This window comes from Amphibalanus amphitrite, unplaced genomic scaffold (assembly GCF_019059575.1).
Source record: "Amphibalanus amphitrite isolate SeventyFive unplaced genomic scaffold, NRLGWU_Aamphi_draft 000398F_arrow, whole genome shotgun sequence".
NCBI lineage: Eukaryota > Metazoa > Arthropoda > Thecostraca > Balanomorpha > Balanidae > Amphibalanus > Amphibalanus amphitrite.
This window is the reverse complement of record NW_024881892.1, coordinates 202,264-216,378: the sequence shown is the minus strand read 5'-3', so window position 1 is coordinate 216,378 and position 14,115 is coordinate 202,264. Positions and strand designations below refer to the sequence as shown.

At 49.0% G+C, this 14,115-nt stretch overlaps 1 protein-coding gene across 1 annotated transcript in view; it reads left to right on the top strand.

Moving 5' to 3' along the window:
* Nucleotides 1-4,235: 4,235 nt before the first annotated feature.
* Nucleotides 4,236-14,115, top strand: part of LOC122390503 (myocyte-specific enhancer factor 2B-like) — a 48,213-nt gene continuing 38,333 nt past the window's right edge. The window contains exon 1 of the mRNA XM_043383515.1: nucleotides 4,236-4,516. The gene's annotated coding sequence lies outside the window, so the exon portion shown is untranslated. The remainder of the gene's footprint in view (nucleotides 4,517-14,115) is intronic.

Here is a 14,115-nt window from a genome sequence, read left to right as displayed (position 1 = left end):
TCTTCCCACGCTTCCCCCTCTCTACTCCCTCCACAGTCCACAAGTTACGCACAATGGTCAGTAAAGGGGTGCCAGTTAAATCCACCATAGTGGAGCCTTTGGCCGAAGCCCTCTCCGGCCGCGGGCACCCCGCCGGTGCCAGGATGAGCGGCCGAGCGTGCTGTTTGTGTGCCGGTCCTCGCCCCGGGCCCTCCAGCTGGAACCAGCGCACATTCCCTCTCCTCTGAGGATCGGCCAGGAGCGGCGCCAGGTCAGTCCGGCGCTGCGGACCCGTTCGCCGCCCTCCCGGCCGACCTGTGAGCCGCCTCTGCCGTCCTCTGAGCCGAGATGGCGATCTGAGACGGCGGCCGATACCCTTTCCCTGTTTTGATGGTTTGCTGAGGCCCCGACCCGGAATGCCCCGGATGAGGAGGCCGAATGCTTTCGGCTCTGGAGCGCCCGCCAGACGAAACACCACCATGGAGATTGAAGATGGGCGGTGCTGCTGTTTTCATAACCGCATGTTGGTTTGAAATAGACAAACACTATTCGTTAGTAACAAGATGGTGTTTCGACTTACAGGCTTGATCGGTTGAAATCCTCATAAGCATGGGTGATTTTGAGCTCTGAAAAAATGGCGTGAACACTAAACATGGAACAAAACCTCAATTCTATATCTGAATTGGCTTGCAAAGGTTTAGAGATCGCCCTCTGTTCAAAGTGTGCTGACTGCTAATGCGGGGCAACTGTTTACATTTTGCAACTATTTCAATACTCTCATCCTAGTAAACATCAGCTCGCTTCTTTTTGCGATAGCGGCCCAATTATCACCAGTAGCGTTAGCCTGGGCGCTGGAATGGTCAGTTATCCGTCGTACTCGTAAGTGATTAGTGACGTTTATACTCGCACCCTTTTCTTATCTTATCTCGCCCTGTGTCATGGGAGGTCTGCCAGTTGCGGCCAATGCAAATATGCTCCGCAATCCGCATTAGTTCAGGCCACTTGCTGTCAGATGTCCACTTGTATGCCTATTTTCCTGGTTGCGTTGAATTGACAAAGTGCTCCACCACCATCTATTGTACCATCGCGATAGGATACGATGGTTTAATAGTCTTTTATCTATCAGTCTACTTGTAAAAAATGTTACATATAGAAAGCGGCATTAAAATTCAAAGTTAACCCTCGTGGGCGCGGGGGGCGTTTTTCGCCCCCCCCCCCCCACTGGCGAATATTTGCGATAGCTCCCGAACGCTTAGGAATAGGAAAGCGAAACATTCAGAACCCTTTCTCTTATCAATTTGACATCTTCTGAAGTAAAAAAAAATTGGACCTAGCGCCATTGATAACGTCACAGGGTCGATTCTTCTAGACCCCTGCACGGCAAACTTCGGCGTCACAGACGCGAACTTCAAATAGCTGCTAAAATAGAGTTTGGAGATAAAGACAAATTACGAGCACCGTTATGTAGAGTTTGACCTAGAGAAAAATGGAAAAATAGTTTTGGTGACCTGAGGTCAGAGGTCAGGTCAACGACTCCGAGCTGTGGTTTTAGTTTTTCGCAAATAACTTCGATAAAAATGGTCCTAGAGCTACGGCAGTGGTACTATCGCCTTTGCCTTGTCAAGCCGTGTCGAATGGTATATATTTTGTTTGAAAAAGGTCAAGTTTTATGTTGACCTCATGTGACCTTTGTTTGATCTCGACACCTGAAAGGTCGTTTATGATGGATTCGTACCCGCTGATCACGAATCTGGCGACTATTTACCTCTAAGCCTTCATTTAGAGCCTCCGGATGGCAAAACTGTCTTATTTATTATTACTAGATTGAATCAGCGAAATAGCCTCTACCAAGGATACTCTTCTGTGACCTTGACTTTTGAGCAGCCTTGTATCGTAAGATGAACCACAAATATTGACCTGATAAGCCTCAAAACATTTCAAAACATCTTGAAAGTTAGCACGCAAGATTTACGAAAAAGTGCAAAGTTTGAGGTCATTTTTTAGCATGACTTTGACCTTGACATTTGATTTTGAGCACATTTTCGGAATCCCCAGATTCTCTTCTTACGTTTGGCACCCAATTTTGCCGGTTTTATGCATCCTGCCGTCCTCTAGAACGCTTACTTTGAGATTACTACACATGTGCCGGTTTTTGCCGTTGACCTTGACCTCTGACTTTGAAAATTGACTGAGGTCAAAAATTTTAGATGCTTTAGAATCTCTCGTAACGACCTTTCGTTTGGTATCGCTTTTGTTTCCGTAGCTCCCTTATTTACGAAGTTAGACGGGGGGGGGGGGGGGCGAAAAACGCCCCCCGGCTGCGGTGGTTGGGATTATACCCCCCGGGCCCGGCCGGATTAAAACAGCAACGATCCCGTCTAAACTGAAACACAGGTCGGACATTCAAATGTCGACAGCCCTCATCGGTCCATTCAACGTTGTGTATTGTAATTTGTACTGTATTTACTTCGATTAAAATGCATTAAATTTTCTTATCTAGATATACATAATGGCTAAAAGAACAGCACCCACCTAACTTGGCATCCCCAACCGCAAACTAGTTTCTTGACAAAATGGCTCCCTGAAAAGGCAGTGTTGACAGTGCTGCTAAAAGGGCGAACTGATTCCCACATTGGTTAGAATTTGGTTCATAACAATCTATAGGTGCGATCGCCAGCGTACGGCCCTCCCTCCAGCCTCCAGGTATTAAGTGGTTGATTGCCAACATCACAATAATTCATCTGTGTTGATATTGGATGAATATCCCTCGCCCGCAAACGGTGTTTTGCCACCTTCGCCCATGCAGGGGGGGGGGGGTGGGGCGACCCCCCTGGCGTTTGAAAACGGAGCGTCGTAGAGCTTAGCGAAAAAGACCAACGGATTGCTCTCAACGAGATCTCGCGATTGGTGGTATATTTTTGGGTCCTAGGTCAACATTTGACCTACTTATGACCGGTCAAAGGTCAAATTTTCGGAAAAATCTAACTTTTTCAGATTTCCGCGCCGATTGCGGCAAAACGGTAAGAGATATCGACTTGAAACCTTCACTATCGTGATCCTTGATCAATTCTCTATAGTTTTGTGTGTGTTTCGTTGTCATAACTCTAAAAATGATGCGTTGGGAGCATCGGAAGTCTGCAAGGTCATTTGTGCATTGGGTCACGTCAGGCGTGTGACGTCACTGACCTGACCCTGACCCAAAATGAACTACAAGAAACAACCGACGATGCCTGAAATGGATAGCAAATTCGAATTCAGGGCATCAAAATACCCCGAAAAGGCATACAAGTGCAAGAAGTCATTACAGGTCAACCGAGGTCACTGACCTTACCTTGACCTTTTACTTTAGTAACCTTCAAAATGTCAACGGACATTGTCCAATGTCAAATCAGCCAGTTGTGATTCTAAAACAATCCATCAGTGTGTCAGGTCAGTCGGCATTTATACCAATGTGAAGCAATCTCCAATTTAGCGTAAATCTGGCCGGAGGTTGTTCCCTTTATGACGTCATAACTCCGTGACCTGACATGACCTTGACAAAAAAATACCAAAAGTTGCGCAAAGGATGCCCCAAAGGGTACTGAAAATTTGAGCAGGCTATCTGAAACGGTTCGGCGTGTAGCTAAGAAAAACCTCAGGGGGGGGGGGGGGGGGGTTGCACCAACCCCCCCCCCCTACATGGGCGAGGGATATGTACATGTACGTCTAATGGATGTTGAAAAAATGTTGCCGAAGTGTTAGCACGAGCTCTTTTCTCATTTCTAATAGGTCATTTTACTGGAGTGGCTCTGTTATGCCAAAAGCACATCGGGAAACCAACCACTTTTTGTTGGAGGGCCGTACTTCATGACTTCTTGGCGATGGCCTTGGCAAACCTGTCGATATTCGCTAATGCCAGATTTCGTGTAGGTATATAGGGCCTTGGTGTAGCTCTCAGGACCAGACGACCGTGGACCGATCAAAGCCTTTCCCTTGGTTCGATCGCTCTTATCGACCGGCTACACGACGGCTAACAGGAGCAGGTAGTGGCTAGGTCAAGCTCCGATCGAAACATGCCCCGGATTTTCCGTTTCCAAACCACTAAATCCTACTCCGCAGCACATATGCCTCACAAAGATACAAATCCCCGTTTGCAGTGTGCACGGCCGGTCACGGTGCACGGGCACCTCCGCTCTGCACGCTGATTGGTCGCCGCGCTGTGACGTCCGGTGACGTCAGCGGGCATCGATCGCGGCGGCCGGTCGGAAGGAGCGCCGTGTCGCCGCCGGCCGCCGGCGCTCGGTCGGCCCGACAGTCGAGCCGAGTCGCCGGCGCGGGTGGTGCGTAGTCGGCGTGACGACCGGAGTAGACGGGGCCGCGCTCGGCCTATAGGACTCGTGAGCGCGCCGGAGGACTCCCAGAGGCGGCGCCGGGTCTGACAGTGGTGAATCGCGGCCACGGGCTGACCCAGACTCTGCAGCGACGCTGGCCGACGCCCCGTGGAGTCGCCCTGGCATCGCCGCTGACCGGGAGGCTCGTCCGACGCAGTTCTGTCCTGGTATGTGTCGCTACAAGCGGGACCACGGGCGGGCCTGACGACTGACTAGTGGGCGGTCGCCGGCGTCCCTTGGGCCGGTCGGTCGCCGGTTATTTAAGTATTCTGGGGTCGCCTGTGGTTGATTGGTGAGACGAGGGTCGGCTGGCTGACAGGTCAATGTCAGCGTCTCGGTTGACCGGTCGAAACGGGGGCGGACGCGCCGGTCGGCGGACCGGTGCGGGTGGCTAGTGGGCCGTTTGATTGACGGATCGTTGGGTCGACTGATGGGTCGTTGGGTTGTTTGGTCGGTTGACCGGTCAGACGGTGGGTCGCCGGACCGGTCGGCGGGAGGACGGGTCAGCGGGATCGTCTGGCTGGTCGATATTTTGGTGGATCGGTTAGTGGGTCGGCTGAGTGACCTACCGTTTGGACCGGCTGGGAGCTCGGATCTCGGTTTTGCTCGACCGCTCGTTTTGACCGGCCGACTGAATGGCTGGTGTATCGTCCTGAGCCGCCCTCCCCGGTCCAGTCCGGTCGCCGCGGTCCGTTCGGTCCAGTCCGGTCGCCGCGGTACCGCTGCCGTTGCGACACGCCGCTCTGCTGGTCCGGCGGCGTGCGTTGCAGTTAGGCCGTGTCGGTCAATGTCCCCCCCCCTCCCCCGCCGCTCTTCTGGGGCGGGGGATATCGTTTCCGTCAAACCGGATGCCTGCCAGAATCGGCTGCAGGATCACGTTTCAGTTTCGGTTGGACATCTGTCCCATCAGTCGGCGGAAGCCCGAGTTTGGCGCTGGGATGGTATTAGTTATTTTGGAGAGGCTGGATATATTTTTTATTTTGAATGGCATATTTCTAATATAGGTACTTGCTGATTCAGTCAGCAGAGCAAATTCGCAGTAGGTCAGAATATACACATACAAAACAGCATACAAATAAGGTCGCTATAATGCTTACTGACGAATGAATGCTAATGCTGAAATGCTTGCCTTCACAACCATACGCGTCAGATGTTGGTGTGTGCTTTATGTCGCTTCTGAACCATTTCCGAAACCGATTGAAGTTATCTGTTTTGGAAAACACGGAATAATGAAAAATATATGCGCTGCTTATATTTTTGATTCGTTCTTGACGTATTATAATAACCTATCATTTTTTTAGGCGTTGCTAGTGGTAACAGATGATGTTTTCCGTTGCCAAATCATTTGAAGTTATTTGTGTGTGTTCAAAATGACTGGTGCTTTGCATTATGGGTGGGTTGCATAACAACGGCCCATGTTCCGTGCTGTTAGATATTTGCTGGAAGAATGTCTCAAGACGCATAGTTGCCTTTGGTATGCGTAGGTATGCCAGACGACCGTTGTCAATGACATGGCCATGGGGCAGTTTCAAGCGGAATCGGAATTGTGTAGCGACATGTTAGCAGGGTCATTTTTTGGTCACTTATAAAACTATACAAGTCCCTATACATTTAGCGGATTAAATTCAACTCATAGAGCTCTTCGTTAGTTCAGGTAGGTATGTACTGTAATAATTGATAGAATCAGTGTTTAAAGAGACTCCGTAATGAAACTGACGTTGCTTTCGGAGTTGAGGAGTCGAGGAGCCAGCATTGCCGTTCAGGGAGCTGAAGTTCATTTCGTGAAATTCCAATGTACTGTCCTTCCGAGGCCGCAATTAAAGTAGGTGCAATTAGGCTGTTTCCGATTGGCAATTTGTTAAAGGGATGTGGATCAAGTGCAACACTAAAGTCATTCTTATATGCATCCTACAAAAAATAGAGAAGTAAAGTAACAATGACAAAAATATATCCCAGTAGCCCGATTGGCAGTTCCATTTCCTGACTTCGCTGATGCTAGCTGCTCAGTTTCCGTAGCCCGGGACTTTGTGTTGCTATCCAGCGCTCCCCGAACACGTGGGGTATACGCACGTCACCACGCAGCTGGGTGGTTCGCACGGTGCGGCTGCAGGCACGCAATCCGCAGCCGAGCGGCGTCATTGGACTGCCGGCGCCCCGGAAATTGATCGGCACGTCGGCTCGGTCATTGCCTGCAGCTCAACACCTGCAGGAGCTGCTGTGTATCGCACATACACGTGTGAAGTAGTGGCTCAAACCCGGGCTTATTTACCTACTTTTACCCACAGGCGCACCCGATCGTAATGCCCGTGCAAGCATCTTACGTTTGACGTTGTTTCCTATTACACTCCTACTTCAACGTAAGGTACTGGGTAAATGCTTATAAAATGGATTTCGGCGTAGCACAAATGTCGTTAAGCTTCAAAGGCGTCGGCCAGGAAATTCGGGCTAATTTATGCGACTTCCAATTTGAAATTGCTGAGCATGTTGCTCCAGGAAGAAGGCCGTATATGCATACTCTGTCACGCAAAAGTAAAGCGTCTTAAGTCGAACCATTCCAGCTAAACGTCAGTAGAATGAAAGGTGCGATAGAATGTAGAAGGCGTGTCTTCCTTCAACGAACGCGCTATTTCCTCCATCTTAACATGTTAAGCATTATTTCGCATCCTGTCAGCTTGCAAGGCAAAGCTCAGCCGCTGGGAAACGATTCCTCTTTTCTCTGTCGCGTCCTTGACCGTCGACGACGACCCAGCTCTCGTCTCGACTCAGCTCGGCGTCGATATCGGACCGCGCCCACCCCGACCTCTGGTCCATGCCTTATCACAACTGGGCGGCGACCACCACTCGTTCACTGAGGACCGCTGCGGATCGCCGACCGGGGGAGCGTCGCACTGACAGGTGCGCCGTGAGGTGCGCTGACCGCCTACTGGCCTTTGACCCGGCCGGAATCAGCGGCAGTCTTCTGCGCCGTTATACAGTATCCGTCTGTCAGCCGCAGTCAGGGGCGAAGTTTGGGTTATTCTGTACGTCTAGCGATCGCGGTTAGGCGCGACTACGGACTATACGCCTGCCGATCGCGGTCAGATATTTTTATGGGTTGATCTAACACGTATGGGTGAATGGCTGCTATATCCATTCCACACCTGTCGGCCGCAGTCAGAGGCGCCTGAGGGTTCTGAACACTGTATGGCCTTCACGTTTCACGACCGTGATTGGGGGTGTATTCTAGGTTATCCATTATAGCCTGGCAACCGGGATCAGTAAGATTGGTGAGATACAGATCGCGCTCTCGGCCTAATCTCCCTAAGGTCCGTTATGCCTCGGCGTCCTCAGCATTTAGTACCTTCTGCTATTAGATCGATGGCGTCCAATTATATTCACATCGATTAGCCTAGGCATGTCAACTATGGGCGGTCGAAAATAGATACAGGTGCTTTATTTTTAACCAATGTTTACAGGCCTTAAAATCCCAGACGGAGCTGTCAGATCTAATTCAGGACAGTCTAGTTTTTGTGGTGCTCACAAATATACCGTTAGCTACTACCTGGCTCTATCGGCTGACCGCAGCCGTGGGGTGCCCCGTAGCTGCAAAAGTAATTACACTGCACTGTGATCACCAGTCGGCTGTTTCAGTACCAGAAGCATGACCATTATCCAGTGTAGTGGTCGATCACCCGACCTGACCTTCAACGATCGAGTAAAAACGCTGGAATCCGACACATGTATAGTCGTTGTAGGCTCAATAAGTGGATGTGTAATCAATACTGTCTGTGGACTCACGTAACACGCCCCCATTCTGAATCTAAAGCGCCATTTTTTTGCACTGCTCATCTGCCGTGCTTGCGAAAACTGGCCTGATTCTCTGGCAGTTTATGCACCAGTCTGAACAGTGCTTTGCTGCTCCATATTAGCGTTGCAGACTGTGTTCCTTAGGTTATTTTACGCGTTAGAAATACCCCGTGATATTTTGTTGTTGATTCCGAGAAGTATCTGCATTCTGCACCCACAATTTCAAGAACGTGCATACATATTTTCAGGCTAACCGACTGATTTCCTAACTTTTTCATTTTGCGTCATGTGACGGCCCATGGCCTCTAGTGGACGCTGATTGAGTATTTTTTGCCGGGATTTTGCAAGTCAAAGGACAATGGCGAAAGATATATGGCAGCTCTACTAATTTGTGATCGTAAATAGCGATTTAAATAGACAACCGCAGACATCTCATTGCTCACTTGGCTATTTCACTGCTTTTGCGTGTGCAGTATGGTACTGAAGCCATAAATATTGAATCGGCTGCCTGCCGAATTAGGTGGTTCAAGGTAATCGCCTGCAAGAAACCAATAAGCAAGCAAGTGAAAGTCCTTTCTTAATCTTTGAACATTGCATGGGTGGGATTGGAATGAAACGTCGATCTTTTTCTGGAGGAGGTAGGCTAACATGATGAGGAACTTGGACATATCCAACTATTGGCATGCCTATTTTTGTAAGCATGTGTATGCTCGCTGTCATTGCACATTCTCTGCAACGTTGCGACCTTTGGAAGGCATTGGACCTCACGGCCCTACCTGCTCAGCTAGTAGCTGAAATTTGCCCCCACCTTTAGCATGGGGTTTGAGTTGAAATAGCCAAGTTTGCGGCGAGGTTCAGAAACCACTATCTATCTAGGTTGCAACCCCCGCGGCCTCTTGGTGTTGAAGAAATTCGTTCCCTTCATTTGAAAATGGGCCTTGTACAAGGCCCTATCTTCAACATGGAGCGACCGTTAGTGTGACGTCACCTCGTTTAGTCATTCTGATTTAAATGGGTTTGTTCGTTGAAAAATCGCTTAAAACTTGGTCTGAACTTTGTTGTGGTGCCTACAGAGTAAAAAGAATCAGCTTTATGACAGTAATGTGGCCTGGGGAAGGAGGTAATTTTGGGCTGTGGCGTCACATATTTGAAAGTTTGTGCTTGGAATATGGGAAGCCTAAGATGTTTAATGAAAAATAAATGCCAGAACCGTGTTCCTGGTCATCCAATCTATAAAGTCGGGCACAATTTAACTGGTTTTAACAACATTTTAGAAGGTGGGATAGTCCCTTTAAAGGGACTATCCCTTTAATGCAGCATTTCTCTCTGGATGTGTTTCTCACCGGCCTGCGTTTTGCACATTTGTTTGTTGATTTGCTGACTGTATAGCGTTCAGTCGGACCACAGGCCGGTAGGACGTGTGATCCAGTGGAGCTGGGCCCTCCTGTTTAAATCGAGCTGTGATCACAGGCGGTGATTTCATCCCAAGTCAACAGCCCTGGGGAGAATCGTAACGCGATCCATCACCTCCTGGGACTATATCCTGGTGCCTATCTACATACTTTCCCGGTCGGCCGGCCAGGTGTGGCACAAACAAACAATGGCTGGATAGAGTGATGCCTCACGGATGTTCCTATTGAGTATGGTTTGACCTGCTGTGCTGAAACCGCATGTTCTTTGGTATATGAGGCTAATTACCCAAATGCATTTTCAAGTATCCAAATTGGCGTAACGGGCGGATTTTGTACTGAGCATCAACCGCGAATCTGTTTGTAATGAGGACATTGCTTGCTGGGTTTGTCATCATGCAATTTGACCTAAAATTGTCACAGAAATAACGATAACTCAAATTTTGTGTGATGGAACACTGATACTGCGCTATGCGAAGTAAGCCATCGCAAAATGTATAAAGCACTTTGATGGCCTTGCTTTCCCCCCTGCACATTTGCCATAAGTCTTTCCAACCGTAGGCATCAGGCACATTCGTAGAATATCACGCTTTTATTTGATATCAACTTTGCACGCCCACCTTCGATTTTCTCATGCCGTCTGCCGACCATAGTTATTATGCATAATTGTCCCACTGTGCGGCGGGTGGCCTCGGTCAGGTGTTGGCGCCGTGATTAGGTACTCCTAGATTACTCTGCTACAAGGCGCCGGGTGGGCAGGCCGACGCTGCCCACCCGGCGACGCGCCTGGGGCCGCCTCTGGCCAGCTGCACGGCGTTGCCGGCGCGCCGGAGCCATGGGCGACCGTGGCGTGCAGCGCCGCGCCGCAAGGACGGGCCGCCGGCTGACGGACGAACGCCCATGTATTATACACTACACAGCCGGCGGGCCGCCGCCGCGGAGCCGGACCCACACCGCGCTCCGCGGCGGCCGGCGGCACAAAACCCGCCGAATCGCCCGACCGCGGCGGCTGCGGTTCGCACGGGGTTTCTCGGGTGTGTTTCACTGCAGCTGGGATTGCACACGGGCGCGTCACGTGAATGCTTTGGGTGTCGGTAGTTCGGCGATCAAACTCTGGAATGGGCGGCCCGTCGCGTCGCAGCGCTCGCGTGACTCGGAGCTCTGACTCGAGTCGCAGTCGCCGCCAGTGGGTGGAGGGTCGACATGGCGGCTGCAGTAGCCGGAACTTTAGCCGCGGAGAGTCGTGTACCCAATGACCCGCTTTTGTCTCTCTGTGGTCCTCTACAGAAGCCGGGGAAAAATCGCCTGGTGACATGGTCGAGGATGCGATCGGCCCAAACAAGTCGATCTGATAGCCTGCCAGATGGGCCCACAAAAAATCTGATGATCCATGACGTCCATTCACAATATGGCGTCTGTGATCTGGTTGCTACGTGCCTGTGTTTCCAGATCCCCAATGCGTTATTGGGATGTAAGGCAAGTGAGACTTCAGAAGAGACGCATTCTGGCAGGAGAGGGTACCTAGTTTGCGGTTGTGAGATGTGGATGATTTATCAGCAGTTCTATGTCGTGGCGACCTCGAGACAGCATGAGAGTTAACTCTGACATAAATACACCTAACCGGATCGTGGCGGAGCTATTACAGCGCGGATTTCAGTGAGATATGGGGATTAACCAGAGCCTTGCAACAAACACTGTTGCCCTGCTATGTTTTGTGTAAGCTACATGCCTTCCTCAAAGTGTTTGTCAATTGTGGACTGGGACATTCCTCGTCGCCTGACTCCAGCGTGTTTCTGTTGTGCCTTTCAGTCGAAACATCGACATCGACTGAGACGGCCGGTGTTTCGCGGAAGTCTACTCCTACTCGTATATCCATTTTCCTGTTGCCGTCCCTTTTTGCCGGCTCATTTCAGGCCGTGCTGCGACAGGTCGACAAATGCACTGTGCCGTTCCTCTGAACAGTTGGCTTCACTGCAATCTATGTAGGATTAATGACATTGTTCACGGCTCATTGACCTCAGAAATAAAGGTATATGCTGGTTTTCATCGCATCAGCTGAGCTCACATCGGCACTACTCGTAATAAGAGCAGACATTCCCATGGGGCGTTACGTCGGAGTTAATTCAACAATCCATAATAGTGATGGAATTCCGATCATCCCTGGCAGTGGTATGCTTTGTTCCTTCCTGCACAAGTTATACTGGCACGTTTCAGGAGCTTTTGGGACGATTTGCGCGAATCTTTAAAATAAATGATATTTGAAATGCTATATGCAAATGGAGCGATGCGTGTAATATACAGTACATTGGATCAGGAAATTGTATGGCAGATGAAACGCGGGGTCACGGAAGCTTTGCAATGTACTTCATACAATGCACTTCATGTGTTGGCAGATTAACCGACTCATTTTAATAATTGTTATTTAAAATGCGCTAGCAATGCTACATGTAAAGAGCATCTCTCACCGCTAAAATAAAGGAAATAGTCTCGTCGGTTATGCTGTTGAACCAATTTTTTGAAACGTAGCCTGTCTGACTGGGACATTCGCCAGCCGGAACATGACGCTGTCTCGGTCCTCTGAAGTCACATCAACTGTAATTTATTAGTCATTTTGTAATTTGGCAACTGGTGATGAATCAGAGCTGTTCCCATCATATTTCTGATTTAGGGCGTCTTTGATGTTGCATGTCAAAATGGTGATAGCCAGTCGCGTATGAATGTAATTTCCAGACACAGGCGAAAGTATTTCGCTATAAAAGTTGTCTTATAATTAACTCGCGTTGAATTTACATTCTCAACAAAACCGCGCTGAGCCCATGACCATGCCGTGTAATGTCTCTTGATCTGTAAGAGCTTTCGTAACAGATCGCATCGTCAGATCTCCGCCGTTTGCATTGTTTTTCGATTAATTTTCACGGTAGTACTCCAACCACACACTCACGACAGCAGCGTATGTACGCCCCCCCCCCCCCCCAAACGCCGCAACTGCCGACTTTGGAAGGAGGTTTCACAAGGCCACCTCTTGGACAGCCACATCACATCAGTCCGCCCATCAGTCCGTCCACATCCACATCCACATTAGCCGTCTGATCCGTCCACCGCCTGACCACCTGGCCAGCCGGACTGGTGGACCGCCGCGCCGTGGGACGGACCCGGCCCGTCTCTGTTTCACCTCAGCCGCAGGACTGGCTCTCGCCACACACAGATGGTGCCATGCTAGCAGACAGAGATTTACCTTCGTGATGCGGCGAGACGAGTGTCCCGGCAACGACAACTGATCATGACCGCGGATCCGTTAATCTTTTGGGAGTGGCAGCAGTTGAAACGGATGAAGATGATTATTTTTTGTTTGGTTTCAGCTTGGGTAGGTACATGGTTAAGAATGGATTTGCGGGCGCAGGTTCCGGCTGTAAACAACAGTTTCACAGAAATGACGTCTTGATGTCCTACAACTTCAATTTATCTTGATAATTAGCTTAAGTAATAAACAAGAAGTTTGCAAACTCGTTGACAGTTATGGGTAGTTTACATGAAATGCATGGTTTAAAAATGTTGGCATGGTCATGTTTTGCTAGCTGCAGCATTTTCATTTGTCCAGGACCTCTGATTCAGCATGAGGCATCTTGGATCGAGAATGAAAGCGCCGTCTCTCTACGTCAACCATGATCAGTTGATATACGGCCATGGGAGTTGCCCCTTCCCCACATCATTTTATAATGAAATTGTGGATTTTTACGTTTGTTTGACCTGAAACAATTAAACAATAAATCCATATGACTTCGTCGGAGATTATTTTTCACCTATTTATTCTTTCGCATAGCAATGAGTTGTTCTGTCTCGTTTCATGCCTTGCGAAAGCAAAAGCAATAGGATTTGTTCTTAACCCGCGACCTGGTGGGGGGGGGGGGGCTATTTTTTGCCCCCCCCTCCAGACTTTTCGATATATCTCCAGAACCTCTGCGCCGATCGTCACCAAACTCTCAGTACCCTCCCGGACATCGATTTTACACATTGTGACCAAAAATTTTTCCAAAGGCTATGATAGGTTGGCCGGAAATGACGTCAGAGTGACGTCATGTTCTGCCATTTTCGACCCAAAAAAGGGTTTCGCGGGAAGAGCTGTCAGGCCTATAGCTTTGCAAATAAAGAAAAATGATAAAGACATAAAAGCTGTAGATTGAACAGGGCTACAAAACTGCTATCTCGGATTTTTGAAATTTTTGGATTTTGACCCCCAAAAATAAAAAATAGATTTTTCGGATATAATAATCGAAAAATCCAAAAAGTTTTTTGAATTTCGCAAAAACCGGAATATATATGATAGTCCTTACCGCCTTCCATCTACATACCAAATTTTAGATTGATACCTCTTTTTTTGGCGAAGTTATAGCGAAAAAACTGTTCAAAATTGGTGACGTCAAATTTTCAAACTCAATTTTTTAGCAATTCTAGACCCCGTAGCGCAAAACAAAGACCACCATTAGACTCCCCGTGACGAGCTGCATCGAATCAATACCCATTTTATGCAAAACTATCAACTTTAAAATTTGACCTTTTTGGCCTGACCTTGA